This window comes from Schistocerca piceifrons, chromosome 3 (assembly GCF_021461385.2).
Source record: "Schistocerca piceifrons isolate TAMUIC-IGC-003096 chromosome 3, iqSchPice1.1, whole genome shotgun sequence".
Lineage (NCBI taxonomy): Eukaryota > Metazoa > Arthropoda > Insecta > Orthoptera > Acrididae > Schistocerca > Schistocerca piceifrons.
In genome coordinates, this window is record NC_060140.1 from 369,925,935 (window position 1) to 369,941,828 (window position 15,894).

The window sequence follows — 15,894 nt, forward strand, 5'->3', positions numbered from 1 at the left end:
CCCATTGACTACCGTATCCTGGGTGACCTATAGACCTTAGCACTCCGTCATGAGCGAAAAATGAGTTTAATATTCTAGTACTGTGATGCATGACGTAACAGATACTAAGCTGATTAAGTCAGATTTTTTCCTACTTGATGAGAGAGTACTTACAGGAAATGAAGGGTGTGCCATACTATTACAGGAATTTTTCAACAACGATACTTCAACGATGTGAAAAGGAGTGTATGCCTCGATTTCCTCTGTCTTCGAAAATAACTTGTATAAAAGGGAGAAATCGACATTTCGTGTGAGAAATTCGAGGTGTATGGTCAGCAACATTGTTGTCTCGGGTTGGGTGAATCTGGTTTTTTCAACTGGAGGGTATGTCGAGATGGAACTGGTTAGAACTGCTGTATGCATCCAAGCCACAGCTTCTTGTTTCGCAGTGCAATGTGGCTGTGTGCAGCGACGGTCACGAGGAGTCGCCAACCAGAAGAAACGGATTAGGCCAGCCTGTGACATTTGGTTAGGTACAAAGAATGCGACGACCCCTCTCATCTTGTCTATGGTAGTGGGGGCTGGTGAAGTGACGAATGTGCCGGGTGAGCGTGGACAGAAGCGGACGTGTGTGTTGCGCGAGAGAAGATTCAAAATGACGGGTGTCTGCACTTGACGTATTGATTACTTCCGATTTTTTGCCACTCCAATCATCCCCAAACACCCTCGTGTGACCATGTATGGTGCATCCAAGCATACAAGGGCGTCCATGGCTGCGGCCGCGGTGGTACTTTTTGTCGACCTCTGAACGTTGACGACAGTGGCGTATGAGAGGATTGGCGTGCTGCGAGTGGACCTTGCGAACTAACATCCCAAAGATGTTTGGGCTCACATGCGGTACCTCTTCATCGAAATTTCTTGTGTCCAACTCCTCTAGGGTTTGAGCTGCACCTGTCACATTACACGCCCTAAATTAGATACTTGTGACCCTTTGGTTAAATTATCTGGCTGATGGCAAGTTTGCGAAATACAAAGTTAACATAAGATATAATAACACTAATAATAATATCGAGAACTAAATTAACGACCCATAAATCATGTAGGCCACACAGTTGCAACTTGGTTAGAATAATGTTTATTCAGAAAGCAAACTAATACACTCGAGCGCATATCCATTTGACACAGTTTCATCATTCACAATCGCATCACGAGATACCTCGTTAACTACGCGGGTGCTCACAGCTCAGAGACTAAGTTCCGCGATACCACAGAATGCGAAATTTTCAAAGTCCTTTCACTTCTTAGCTGCCTAAAGACCGACTGTCCGCTTTCGTGTCTCAATCCGAACAGTACCATCTGGTGTCTCCAGCCGAACTGTCCGCTTTCGCGTCTGCCCCAGCACTGCCTCTGCCCATCCCCGGCCGCGTTTTCCCCGCGCGCCGAACGTACTCGCTCAACTGACTAGCGCAGTTCCCTTTCCTGAGACCATCCATCTGATTGGCTACAGCTTATTCTACATTATTTTACATTTTAACATATTTAAATAATCAAAGCTTGACCACTTTCACGTTCTAAATAACGTAACAATAATATCCATTATGTAATAAACGTTAAATTCTTTTAAATAAAACGAATACAATTTCCTTCTTAACTTTGAATGTCAAGGCCAGTAGCCTTGCACCAGAGTGCTTTCTGATAAATAAATAAAGAACAAAAGTAACTGTTTTGCACTAAACTTTACAACAAACATTCTATTACCTAATGATTCAATAAGGTGTCATGCTGTCAACGATCAATGTGTTTTGTGTGGAGGAAATGATGATCTGATGTTTAACTGAAAATATTGATAATTTAAGTGTACTATATCTTTTAAACAAATAGAGTTGCAGAGTTGATATATACAACGTTTGTCATTTTAATGATGCGCTTCTATATGAAATGTCGATCGTTAAGATCGACCAAAGCGTTCAGATTTTAGCATTCGGGTCTTTGTTACAAAACTTCTTAATTTTACTTTAACAGTAAATCCTAAACTACACTCCTGGAAATTGAAATAAGAACACCGTGAATTCATTGTCCCAGGAGGGGGAAACTTTATTGATACATTCCTGGGGTCAGATACATCACATGATCACACTGACAGAACCACAGGCACATAGACACAGGCAACAGAGCATGCACAATGTCGGCACTAGTACAGTGTATATCCACCTTTCGCAGCAATGCAGGCTGCTATTCTCCCATGGAGACGATCGTAGAGATGCTGGATGTAGTCCTGTGGAACGGCTTGCCATGCCATTTCCACCTGGCGCCTCAGTTGGACCAGCGTTCGTGCTGGACGTGCAGACCGCGTGAGACGACGCTTCATCCAGTCCCAAACATGCTCAATGGGGGACAGATCCGGAGATCTTGCTGGCCAGGGTAGTTGACTTACACCTTCTAGAGCACGTTGGGTGGCACGGGATACATGCGGACGTGCATTGTCCTGTTGGAACAGCAAGTTCCCTTGCCGGTCTAGGAATGGTAGAACGATGGCTTCGATGACGGTTTGGATGTACCGTGCACTATTCAGTGTCCCCTCGACGATCACCAGTGGTGTACGGCCAGTGTAGGAGATCGCTCCCCACACCATGATGCCTGGTGTTGGCCCTGTGTTCCTCGGTCGTATGCAGTTCTGATTGTGGCGCTCACCTGCACGGCGCCAAACACGCATACGACCATCATTGGCACCAAGGCAGAAGCGACTCTCATCGCTGAAGACGACACGTCTCCACTCGTCCCTCCATTCACGCCTGTCGCGACACCACTGGAGGCGGGCTGCACGATGTTGGGGCGTGAGCGGAAGACGGCCTAACGGTGTGCGGGACCGTAGCCCAGCTTCATGGAGACGGTTGCGAATGGTCCTCGCCGATACCCCAGGAGCAACAGTATCCATAATTTGCTGGGAAGTGGCGGTGCGGTCCCCTACGGCACTGCGTAGGATCCTACGGTCTTGGCGTGCATCCGTGCGTCGCTGCGGTCCGGTCCCAGGTCGACGGGCACGTGCACCTTCCGCCGACCACTGGCGACAACATCGATGTACTGTGGAGACCTCACGCGCCACGTGTTGAGCAATTCGGCGGTACGTCCACCCGGCCTCCCGCATGCCCACTATACGCCCTCGCTCAAAGTCCGTCAACTGCACATACGGTTCACGTCCACGCTGTCGCGGCATGGTACCAGTGTTAAAGACTTCGATGGAGCTCCGTATGCCACGGCAAACCGGCTGACACTGACGGCGGCGGTGCACAAATGCTGCGCAGCTAGCGCCATTCGACGGCCAACACCGCGGTTCCTGGTGTGTCCGCTGTGCCGTGCGTGTGATCATTGCTTGTACAGCCCTCTCGCAGTGTCCGGAGCAAGTATGGTGGGTCTGACACACCGGTGTCAATGTGTTCTTTTTTCCATTTCCAGGAGTGTATGTTATCATCATGTTACCAGGGTCTCCCGTTGGGTAGACCATTCGCCAGCTGCAAGTCTTTGGATTTGACGCAACTTCGGCGACTTGCGCGTCGTTGGGTATGAAATGATGATGATTAGGACAACATAACACCCAGTCCCTGAGCGGAGAAAATCTCCGACCCAGCTGGGAATCAAACCCGGGCCCTTAGGACTGACTTTTGTCGTGCTGACCACTCAGCTACCGGGGGCGGACATCCTAAACTATTATAGATATGGTCAATATTCAAGATTTATTGGGATCACCATGAAAATTTATGGGGGATGGCAGATTAAAATGACTGTGGCTTGATTCCCTGCATTACTACAGAATTAAATAGTTTTCATAAATATTTCCCTTCATGGCCGATCTTAGGTCCGCCATATTTAACACTGCTACGTCTCCTCGGCCACAAACGGCTTCTACTGTGTTTCCCTATGACGTAGGTTCTCGACTGTCTCACTCGTACACTACAGCACTTAGGCCTAAAGATGCAATAGATGCCTGTGGGTTTCCCCATCTTTTGGTGAATCTGCGCCCTTTGTGGCACATGGTCCTGGATGACAGGGTTCGTTTCACAATTCCTGTAGGCTGACTCTTCTGGCCATATATGTAAATGAGAACGCAATGCTCGTTAACTCACAACCTCAGGACATGAGTGCGCGGGATATGCGAGTGTTTCAGCTATCTCTGACATCTAGCCAAGACAACTACCGTTACAGACTGGATCGTGGTTTAAGTGTATTGTATTTAGTGTTCTGAATACATTGCAGTGGACTCTGTCTTGCTGTGGTATTTATCGTTGTCTATCCTATCACACAGTAGACCCTTCCTCCTCCTCCTCCTCCTCCTGAATGTAGTGAAGAGCACCAATTTTAGAATTATATAGTGGTTAAAAAAAACAATCAAAATGTCAAGTTCTCGGCTGATAGCAGACGCCGACATCAACCCACGACAACAACAACAACAGCAACTACTACTACTACTACTACTACTACTACTACGGATTGGATCGTGGTTTAAGTGTGTCGTGTTCAGTGCTTCTCAATATGTCACAGTAGACTCTTGTCTTGCAGTGGATTTTGCTGTTGTCTCTACCCTACCACACTGTAGGTCATTCCTCCTCCTTCCGAATGTAGTGGAGAGAACCAGTTTAGCGTTCTATAGTGCTTTAAGAACCCAGTCATGACGTCAGATTCCCATTTGATAGTGATCTCTGACATCTAGCCATGGTAACTTACTGCTATGGATTGGATGATGCTTTAAGTGGGTCATTTTCAGTGCTTTTCAATACATCACAGTGGAATCTGTCATGCAGAGGTATTTGTTGTAGTTGTTACTATCCCATCATATGGTAGACCCTTTCCTCCATCCTTCTTCGTCCTGGTGTAGCGGAGAGAACCAATTTAGGAATTCTATAGCGCTTTAAAAAAGAAAATACACTTAGCAGGGCTGTGGTGGTTGGATATTCCATAACTGTGACAGTATAAATTCTTGTCGAAATTCGAAGCTCCAACTATCATTTCAAGTATCACCGCTTTCAATTCTGACATCAGATGATGATAACAGGTTTCGATTATCTAGTGAAATTTCTCGTCATAAACATGTCGCTGTTTTTTATGCACACAAACTACTGTGCAATATCGATCTCTTTTTTTATTTCGAGTAGTTTTAAATCGTGTGAAGCAAATTGTTTAAATGGCTATGTTAAAGATTTAATTAATATTTCCTGTGGCACATCTTCAGAAGCAACAGCTGCGACTTCTTCAACATATGATAATCTGTACCAGATTTAATAACTTCAGTTTGTGACGTGTACCCCAAAAAAGTACACCATGAAGGCTGGTGCAGTTTAGAGTCCATGGCGGAATGAAATACCTCATGCTAGTTCCTATATCATCTGCAAAGCAAACTACAGCACCTCCCCCCCCCCTTTCTCTCTCTTTGTATGCAGCGATCTCTTTTAAAGTGAATTTCAAGTCAGCCTGCTACTAGTTTCGTGACATATCAATTTGTGTGTTTGTGAAATAGCTACTTTATGTTCCCTACATCACGACCCTGTGATGGAAATTAATTAATTATTAACTTCAGCAGTATTTCACGGTCGATTCCCTGTCAGGTATTTGCTCTGGAAGGCAGGCATCTCTCACGTGTGCTGGTATCCGGCTGGTTGATTCACACGTGCAGAAACATGATGTGATCACTTGAAATGGCAGCCGACAGCGGTGTGGCGAGCCTGGTGTTGCTTCCAAGCCTCTCTGGTCCACCCTGACTCTGGGCAGCCTGCACAGCTATTGAGACACAAGATTTTTCACATATGTTTCAGTAATCTTTGACAGTGTAATTACGTGTTTCCTTATGTGATCAAAACGAAATATCACTGCAATTGTTTAAATACTCCATACACCATCTTCTATCCAATAAATTGTTTAAATAAATAATATTCCACAAATATCTAAATTGTTTAAACAATATTCCATACTCTGCAACCTATTTACCATCAAATTCTTGCATAAATAAATGAACTATATTCCTTACACCTCCATGTATCCCACAAATTGTTTAAATAAACAATGTCCCTCACATTATCTAAATTATTTAAACAATATTGCATACACTACAATCGATAAAATAAGAGAAATCAAGGCTCGCACAGAAAAAGTTAAATGCTCGTTTTTTTTCCCGCATGATGTTCGAGAGTGGAACGGTAGAGACAGCATGAAGGTGGTTCATTGAACACTCTGCCAGGCACTTTATTTTGAATAGCAGAATAATCTCGTAGATGTAGATTTCCTGCCAGACAGCCAATCAACTGAGTCTTTTTCCTGCCTATTTCCAGGTGGGGGAGGGGAGGTGGAGGGCTAGGGGGTTTCCCAGAGGAGGAATGGGTTAATTAATTAATAGATTTAATTAATTAACCAATCAAATTGATATCAAAAGCGTGCTTGTTTTGGCGAGGGCAGTTCCCAAAGGGGTGGAGGAGGAGGAGAGTGGGAGGAGGAAGGGGAGGGCAGAGGGATAGGTGGGGGTTTTCTGGAAAACCACTTAACCAAACAATAGGTTATGGACCTGTCAATCAAAAGGATGGATTATCCCCATGGGGTCACAATCATCTCAGCAGAACAATAGGTTAAGGTCCTGTCAGACAAAAGAGAAAAACAGGTTTGCTCCTGAACGTATGTGTGGCCCTGATGTAGGCAACCTGCAATGTGGGCCAATGCTCTCTTTACCCTACTGCTGCTGTCAGCATGGACCAGAATAACCAACTTGTTGAGGAAATCGTTGTATGACTACATCATAAGACATGGTGGAAGCAATCCATTTCTCTGCCACATCTTGGACACAAATCGAGTCTGCAGTTTCATATAGATATGAAGGGATTGTTACTATATTTTTCACATTTGTTCTATCCTAGAGGCAGGCAAGGGGATCATTGGGGAGAGGGTAGGTCTAAGTATCTTTTAGTAGGTTGGTGTACAATATGTGCAAATATTCTCATAGAGAATCGAACAGCACATGGGTATGACAGCAATATGACCATATACGTCTGAAAAACTGTGTAAAATTCGGAAAATGTCATGAAATCGGTAAAAGTCGACGAAAACCTGATAAAACAGAAAAAATTGATGAGATATACATACAAATTGAGGGAAATATCTTGAAATATGTACAATCGCTAAAACCTAGTAAAATTATGAAATTGACTGAGAATATATAAAATTAGAGACAAAAACCATGAAAAGAGTACTCAGAAAAATCAATAAATTTGCGTGTTCTGGATGAGGAGATTAGGCTGATGCAACATGTACTCACCTTAATACTGGAGAGAGGAAGCATTCTAGAGACATGGTGTCAAGGCAAAATGGCAATATTATCCTGCACATGAGTGATACAGCCTAACATCGGGCCAGACTTCTGTGTGTAAGAGGAAGGTTACCAGGAGCGGTGGTAAACTGCAGTAAGATTGTTACATCTCCTCTGGCTACTGATCGTGGTGCTTATTTCCTCAAAAGATGTCGCTGTTCCTTCGTATGCATTTTCGGCTGTCGATGTTCATTTTATAGGGCTGTTGTGAACTTATCATAATTTACGACCTGGAGTCGGACTTGAACTTCGTAAACAGCAGATGTCATTTGTGTTACAAAGAATCAAATTTTTCTTTGGTGTGAAACGTAGTAGTTTTATCACTTTACAGTTTGTCACTATAGTTTATCGTATAGAAACATGCAGGGAGAATCTATGTTATGCGTTAGGAATATATTTTTACATTGGATTATCAACGGTGTAACATTTTGCACGACTAATAGATCAGAACCCGCACTGCTCTAACACTACAGTGCGTTTTAAGTGCAAATCCGTGTAGCCTTAGGTATGTATGTGTTTATGTTCCATGATAATATCTCTCTTACCAATACATTCTTGGTACTGACCTCAGACACTAGAACTATACTTCTGAATTGATGGCACAGTTGATTTACGTAAAACGCTAAAAGCCCAGAACCAGTTACAACTGGTTATAACTTGCTGTGTCCTGTTTAATCCACATGATAAGAGTGCATCATGTTACAGATGAGCAACTAGGTGAGTTACATTCAGGGTCACCTCTCTCCCCACCCTCCCTTGGGCCTTCCCACACACTTGGGGTACTGCAAGTTGACCATGATTATCAGACTACATAATCTGCCCACACACCCCTCCCCCTCCATTTACATCTGGGCCAACAGGAAAGCTTAAAAAAAGGCAGGAAACAGATAAATCAATAGAAATCGAGCTTCCCCCTTCCCTTCCCCATTTTTATATTAAATATCCATTTTTGCATGGGAGCCCTTCATTCAGGATCTGTTCTTCATAGTGAAAGGATGTGGCATCAGCAGGGACCGACCAGTAAGTAATTAACTGTTCATTATTATTATTATCGTTATTATTATAAATAATATATTCATTTGTACTTGTTTTTCTTCAGAAGCGCAAAAAGACCCTGACCAGTAGTAGCACAAATGTTGGATGAGGACCAGCAAAAGCACACACTGTTGCCTGTGATTTCATAGCCACAGTAGGTCTCTGGCCATCTTCCAGATTTATTGGACCTCGTGTTGTTCAACTATCCAATGCCACAGCTGCATTGGCAGCAGTCGCCTCCAGAACTGCCACAGCTCACCTACCTCCAGGCAAGTTTCTCAAAAGTACTGCTGTTTGCTAATGCTTATAACGTGACAGAGAACTGTTCAAAATGCGTAAACGTGGGCCTATCAACAGACTGTGACTTTGATATCGTAATAAGAGTGGGAGTGGCAAATGAACAACATGTTGGTACTAAACTTCAATATCCATGGTATGACTGTAACTATCTTTGCTCCATGATGGGGTATGTAAAGACGAAGATGGCCAATGAGTATGACCCATCTCATACTCCATTTAATGTTAATACGTTTGGTCTAACAGTGTCTGTAGTAGATATGTATGGTGAAGCGAAGCTAGAACTAACTTCATGGATCATGAACACATATCTAAAATATTCAAGTGTTGTTTAACTTACAGACCTGTACTGTGCATTATCAGTTGACAGAGATAGATCGTGCCACTGGCAGCCCTTTGAAAGAGGGGAGTTCTACGAATTTGTTGAGTATTTGCGCGACAACAGCGTAAATAGGGGCCAAGTGGAGCAACGTATCAATGCCTTTTACCCACTGTACCAAAGTGTGCAAGTGTTGAAACTATCAAGTCTGTAGAGACTGGGTTCAAGGATGGTATCCCAATGTATGTGTTCACACCTATTATACTCCATGCAATACAGGGTGAATTTAAGACTTGTAGAAGAAAACTTTTTGCAGAATATTGTGCCACAATGCAAAGATGTTGCTACTTACTGAGAGTCAGCACCACCATCGCGCCATCACTGCCACTTGCAGCCATCACAGCTACTGTGAATGCTGCCACTGCCTCCAGCACTCTGTGTGCACTTCTTGAGCATGTATGTTAGATACAGCTGAGCCTGCAAGGAGAGGGCCATATGTCTGATAAGCCACCCACATACACATAGCTATCCAATAGCCAGAACACACACACACACACACACACACACACACACAGGAGCAGCATTTCCTCATTTAGATGGGTGCATGAAATAAGGAAGGTATACTATGTTTAGTAAGTTACATAAGTAATAACATTTTTATGATACATAGAGAAGAAGAAAATTCATTCTTTTCCATCCAACACGGTACAGTTTAATAGGAGGGGGCCTGTCAATCTGACAATGTGCCCTCACATCACAATGTTTATAGCAGTGATCATGTACCGCACAGCAAAGGAACCTCTGTAGGAAACATGTAACAATCAGTAGCATTCAAACTACAGCTTCATTCTGTAAGTTTTCTACAAATGTCTAAAAACACTTTGAATACATTTCTCGAGTTTAACCAAACAAACATGTAATAAGCAGTAACTTTCTCAACGTCCTTCTCTTGGAAACCATAGTCCTCCAGTTGATATTCATAATGTATTTGGGGATATCTAGGACGATCGGGTTAAGCAGTTTTCTCGAATACATCAAAGTTTTACAGACGCTATTCTCCTTCAAGTTCGGGGTGGTGATTATATTCAGAGATGACGCAATACTCTCGCTGCCCTCGCGCAAGATGACAGCTAGTGCTGTCACTCTGCATATGATCGTAACTTTGTTCATTTTGGCGATTAACTGCAACTACAGCTCAGCGTATTCGTCTTTTATACTGTGATACAGTTTTTTTAAGTTACATGCGCTGCTGCAAATAATGTATACTAACAGCAATTGATCAATAGTTCACATAGTCATGTGAAAAACATCAAAGGACAAAGACATCAACCCGTATAACACGCTCGCTGCTCCGAGACAGTGCAAGTATTAGCACCAATGATGATTAATAGGAGAAAAAAATGTATTCACTTACCTAAAAGCAGATTCTTTTCTCCTTGCAGGCGAGGTTAAGTCGTCACAGCCGTCTGACATGGAAATCATGTTGCTTAATGTTGGTTATAGTTTGAACGACAGAGACTGTAAATCCGTAATGCACACCAGCTATGCTATAAAGTACCCTGCGGACTGCCGACCAAGGTGGCAATCCCATGTCCACCGATTCTACAAGACATTGTGGTGTAACCTGTTTGAGATAGCTCGGGAAAGTCTGTTGCCATCGGAAGAAACAGTCGCTCGTTTCTATGATTCGGGTTGTAAGTAGAAGTAGAAATATATGAGACATTTTTGTGCCAGATATAGGGACAGAACTGTGACCATATTTATGTCTGTTGATATGCCCAGCTATATGTTTGTGTTCATAATTTAAAACGTTAAGAGCTACATGTGTGTTTCTATGAAATACCCTGTATGCTGATATGAATATGTAGTAATCGTCATGACACAGTGGACAAGACATCTCCATCACAGGAGTCTTGTAGTAACTGATTAGTCCTGTAGTGGTACTGGAAACTCGTAGAACAAAAAGAATGGATCAAAACTTCCTGGCAGTATATGTACTTTGTCAGACCCTCAGATTGCTGGAAGGCTAATCTTTTTCTACCAGTCTTAACATGTCCTGTGAGGATCCATTTAGAACATGCACATATTCTTTTCAAAATCCCTGTTTCAGCCCAAATATCAACTGTTGGAAGAGATTTTGCTTGGTACTGATGGAATAACAGACCAGACAGCCGTCGAAAGCAGACATATTCCACAGCCTGAAAAAGTGAAGCCAAAGTTCGCATTCATATATGACGCCATAGTGGAAAACGAGGATGAAATACGTAATTCACCATCATATGAAAGATGATGTCATCTGTTTGAGCCAGACATACTCCAGGATGCCGAAGCAGTTAGTCAGTGATAATGAGAACCTCAAATAGGACAATATGAATTTAAAGCATATTTACCAAGTGCATGTAGGAACCGACATAACATTCAGTGAATCTGTTACTATATAGGGGGATTGCTGGAATGACTCACAGTATGGTTTCCTGGTTATTGATGAAACGAGAAAATTGAATGATGGTCAATACAGACGAAACTTCCACGAGATTATGGGTAAAAGATAAGGTATCTGCTCGTAACAGTAGACTATGGAGAAATTAGCATGTACACAGTGCACCCATTCCGAGGATGTGAAGCACAGGTCAAACGTCTATACGTTGATGGAAAAATCGAGACAATCAGCACATGATTAACGGAACTGGATAGCAGTGTATAGCAGCAGCGACGGGATGGTGAATCTCAGGTGCAGCGTATGAATGATAGAATCCAACGAAGTGAGCAAGTAATTAACACAAGGTTAACAGAGTTGGGTAGCACTATTAAGGCAGCAGCTACAAAAGATGATTTCAGGTGTAGCAGTTGAATGACCGAATACAGTTATATATTGAGGCGACAAATTCATTAGATCAAAAACGCTCTTACGGAAATGCAGGCGGTAACTGTGAAGGTGAAACGTCCCCTTAGAAAAATTAATGAATTACTGTGCTGGTAAACCCCCTTACGTTATTTGATTTTCAAACAGCTGAGCGAAACAGAACGTACTCAGACATTTCTCTCTTTACTTATTCTGGTCGTCACTAAACTGACACAAAATATTTTTAGTGCAACGCAATCTGACTTTCAATAATCCCTACAAAAGAATGGCCCTGACTAACAATAACTTATACCTTTCATGAATCATTTACCTCACAAAAATCTTCGTTACTCGAACTACTACAATACAGCGAGCGCCAATACTGCCAGCTAAATAAAAGATTCTGACAACTGAAGGCACTAACTACAATGTATTTGCCTTAATAGTGTTCAAAAGTCATAATATATACATCAGTTCATGACACCCAGTCTTTCAAATTTACTCTCTCTGATGGACACACGTCCAGATCATCCGCTCTCAAAACTCCGCCATCTCACTCCCCACATCCACCACTGCTGGCGGCTCACCTCCAACTGCGCAAGGCTACGCGCTGTTCACATCCAACTGCCCAACACTACAATAGCGAATATTCCAACAATGCCAACCGGCCACAGACTGGACACAGCACAGCCAGTGATTTTCATACAGAGCCCTACGTTGCGTTACCAACATAAATACCTAAACAGCCTACTTACAAAGGTCCATGAAATTGAAAAGACATTAGAAGAGATAATAAAAATCTACTCCCGTAAATTACTGGGAAAGAAACCTCAGGAAGAAGGCAATGAAACCCCTCTGAGCTTTCTAAATGAATTAAATGGTAAAGTTGACGACACCGAGAAAACCGAGTACAAGACTTTTGTACTATCTCAAAGTGTGATCAGTATGCAACAGCCTGTGGACAAAATGTAAAATCATAGAGGTGCGGAAAGCTGTTCATTACAAACTACAACCCTTAAAGCTACAACAACTTGAGTGTGAACTGTGCCTCCCTGGAACGTTTAGATCCATAAGAAGTATTTATCAGCTCTCACACATGACTCCAGATGATGCTAGAAGAAGAAGAAGAAGGATATACCATCACCGACTTCATTAACCATTACGGTGCTAGCGAATTAGATACGACAGACGGGGTCAACGAAGATGAACAGTATACATAGGGAAAGCCTCCTATATGCTTAATACTTGGAGATAAGGAGTTTGAACAAAAATCTGGTTTAGTGGAACTACCATATGTGGATGCAATTTAATCTTCGTGATTCATGGAAATAACTAGAGGGTTTCTCTCAAATTATTGCGGAGTATAATCGAGCTAAACCTTATTCCATTAAAATGAGACCAATTGATGAGCATGATAATGGGCTTTTGAATACAGTATACAATACGATTAAGATGGTGGATCCACGAAAGCAGAAAGTCAGTGCAGATGATGTGGTGCATACATCGAAATACAAACCTCAGTTTGAGAAGCCTTACCTCCTGTACTGATTAACGGAGATATTTATAGTTTACAAAGTGCAGCGAACAGTATTGTCAACTTACGTCTTAAAGGACACCGAAAGTGAACAAATTGCGGAGTGTTTTTACACAGAGGAGTTGCAGAAAAGTTCTGAACTGGACATGATTCTCTTGGAGCGTGTCATAAGGTGTTGAAGGATCAAGGCTTTACAGCTTCCTGTTAGCGGAAAATAATTGGGTGAACACTCGCTGTTTGGTATATAACAGGGTACCCAATTCTCAGACAGTGCAGTGAACTGCTAAATTTAAGAGTTCACTTGCCATTAAGTTTGCATTCATGGGAACTCTGAGAATCCAGTTCTACCAATTACGTCCAACCATAGTTGGCCAATAAAGATGGTAGTTCAACTACAAATGCCTTGAGTCTTTACTCTGGTGCTATAAGCAGACATGTGAGTGATTCTAAATAAAGGAATCTAGCATGTTCGACAACTGTAAACTACCCAATGCAAAACTGTTCCTGAATTCAGTATACTACCCGTACAGTAACTACTGCATGACAGGAACAGTGACAAGATCAGTCTACTGAATGAGATGTACTCAAGGTTTTGCTATTCTTACTATGCGTGTGATGAATTTGGATGCACGCTCATCCTACAAAAAGTAGTACCAGTTGTTGTGATTGATTACACAAAGCAAAACGAGAGTGTAAGATCTGAACTGAATTTGAATATCACAGTTTTCCCCCAAGCAGCATGGCATATGCATTGTTATTGCATGATCATGTTATTAATTACTTGCATCTCATAGGAATCATACAGCAATTAGTATAAATGTGATAGTACTGCTTCATACCCGAGAGGGGTGACCAGCATTTGATCATGGTTTTAAGGGACATGGCCAACATCTGACCATGATTTTAAGGGAGGTGCAAGGGAGATTTAAATGCAAAATTTCAACAAGCATTTCAGTATCTACATCTAATGCATCATGTGCATGTTTTGTTGTATAAGACAGTACATGATTTCAGCACTTGGTTTCACCAAATGCTTATTGTCTTCTCAAGCAATTTAAACACGTAGTAGTTATACTTCCCGTAATTTACATTTGCATTATCTACGCAGTATCCAGCGAAGTTCTTTGCATCTAAGTTATGAAACTTCAGTGAGGATTTGATCGGACTGTGGAAACCGTTAGCTGTATCATCAGCCTGATCTGTGAAGTCCATAAGCCTGTTTATTATTATCTTCTCAGGGTCAAAATACTGTACTAATAGAGGGAACATCTTTCTGTTTTTGTGATTGGAGGCATCGGTTCCAATAGAGAAAAAGTTGCTTGATGTAGCTGGATTACTCAAACCTTTTCTACAATTTTTTTGTATCGACCTCATCCTATCATCTCAGCCAAATTAGAGCCATGTAGAACATTCTACGATAATTTATTTCCTCCATACTTCTGTAGATAGTGTAAAAAACTATTAGTAGTTCACCTGCAACGTTTTTAATGTCATTGTTGCCATTACCAAAATATTTTCGTTTGTATGAGGGTGTCATCACTTTTGTTCTGTTCGGATTATGAACTTCCGTACACGAATGTTAGCTGCAGTCAGATTAACACTATGAGCGATGCTGAAATCACCCTTACTTAGCTCACCATAAGCTTGTGTACATCTGCATCTACATAATTATTCTCCAATTCACAATTACTTGCGTGGCAGAGGGTTCATGGAACCACCTTCAAGCTATTTCTCTACCATTCCACTCTTAAACAGCATGTGAGAAAAACGAACATTTAAATCTTTCTGTGAGACCTCTGATTTCCCTTATTTTTTTTTTTTACGATGATTATTTTCCCTATGTAGGTGGGTGCCAACAAAATATTTTCACACTCTGAGGAGAAAATTGATAATTGAAATTTCATGAGAAGATCCTGCCGCAGTGAAAAACGCATTTATTTGAATGACTGCCACCCCAATTCGCGTATTATGTCCGTGGCGCGCTCTCCCCTATTTCGCGATATTGCAAAACGAGCAGATAGGATTGAACTTTTTCGAACTCGTCCATCGATCCTATCTGATGTGCATCCCACACTCCACAGCAGTACTCCAGAAGATGATGTACAAGCGTAGTGTATGCAGTCTCTCTAGTAGACCTATTGCATTTTCTCATTGTTCTGCCAATAAATCATAGTCCTTGCTTTACTTTGCCTACAACATCGTCTATGTGATCATTCTGACTTACGTAATTTGTAGTAGTATTCCCTAAGTATTTAGCTGAATTTACAACCTTTAGATTTGTATGATTTACCCTGTAACCGAAATTTAGTGGATTCCTTTTGGTACTCAAGTACACGGGTACTCGCTTTTCATTATCTACAGTCAACTGCCACTTTTTGCATCATACAGTATCTTTTCTGAATCGATTTACAATTTGTTTTCATTATCTGATGATTTTATAAGACGGTAAATGACAATATCATCTGCAAGCAAAAGGAGATATCTGACTAGCAGTCTCCTAAATGGTTCATGTAGATCAGGAACAGCACAGGGCGTACGACACTTCC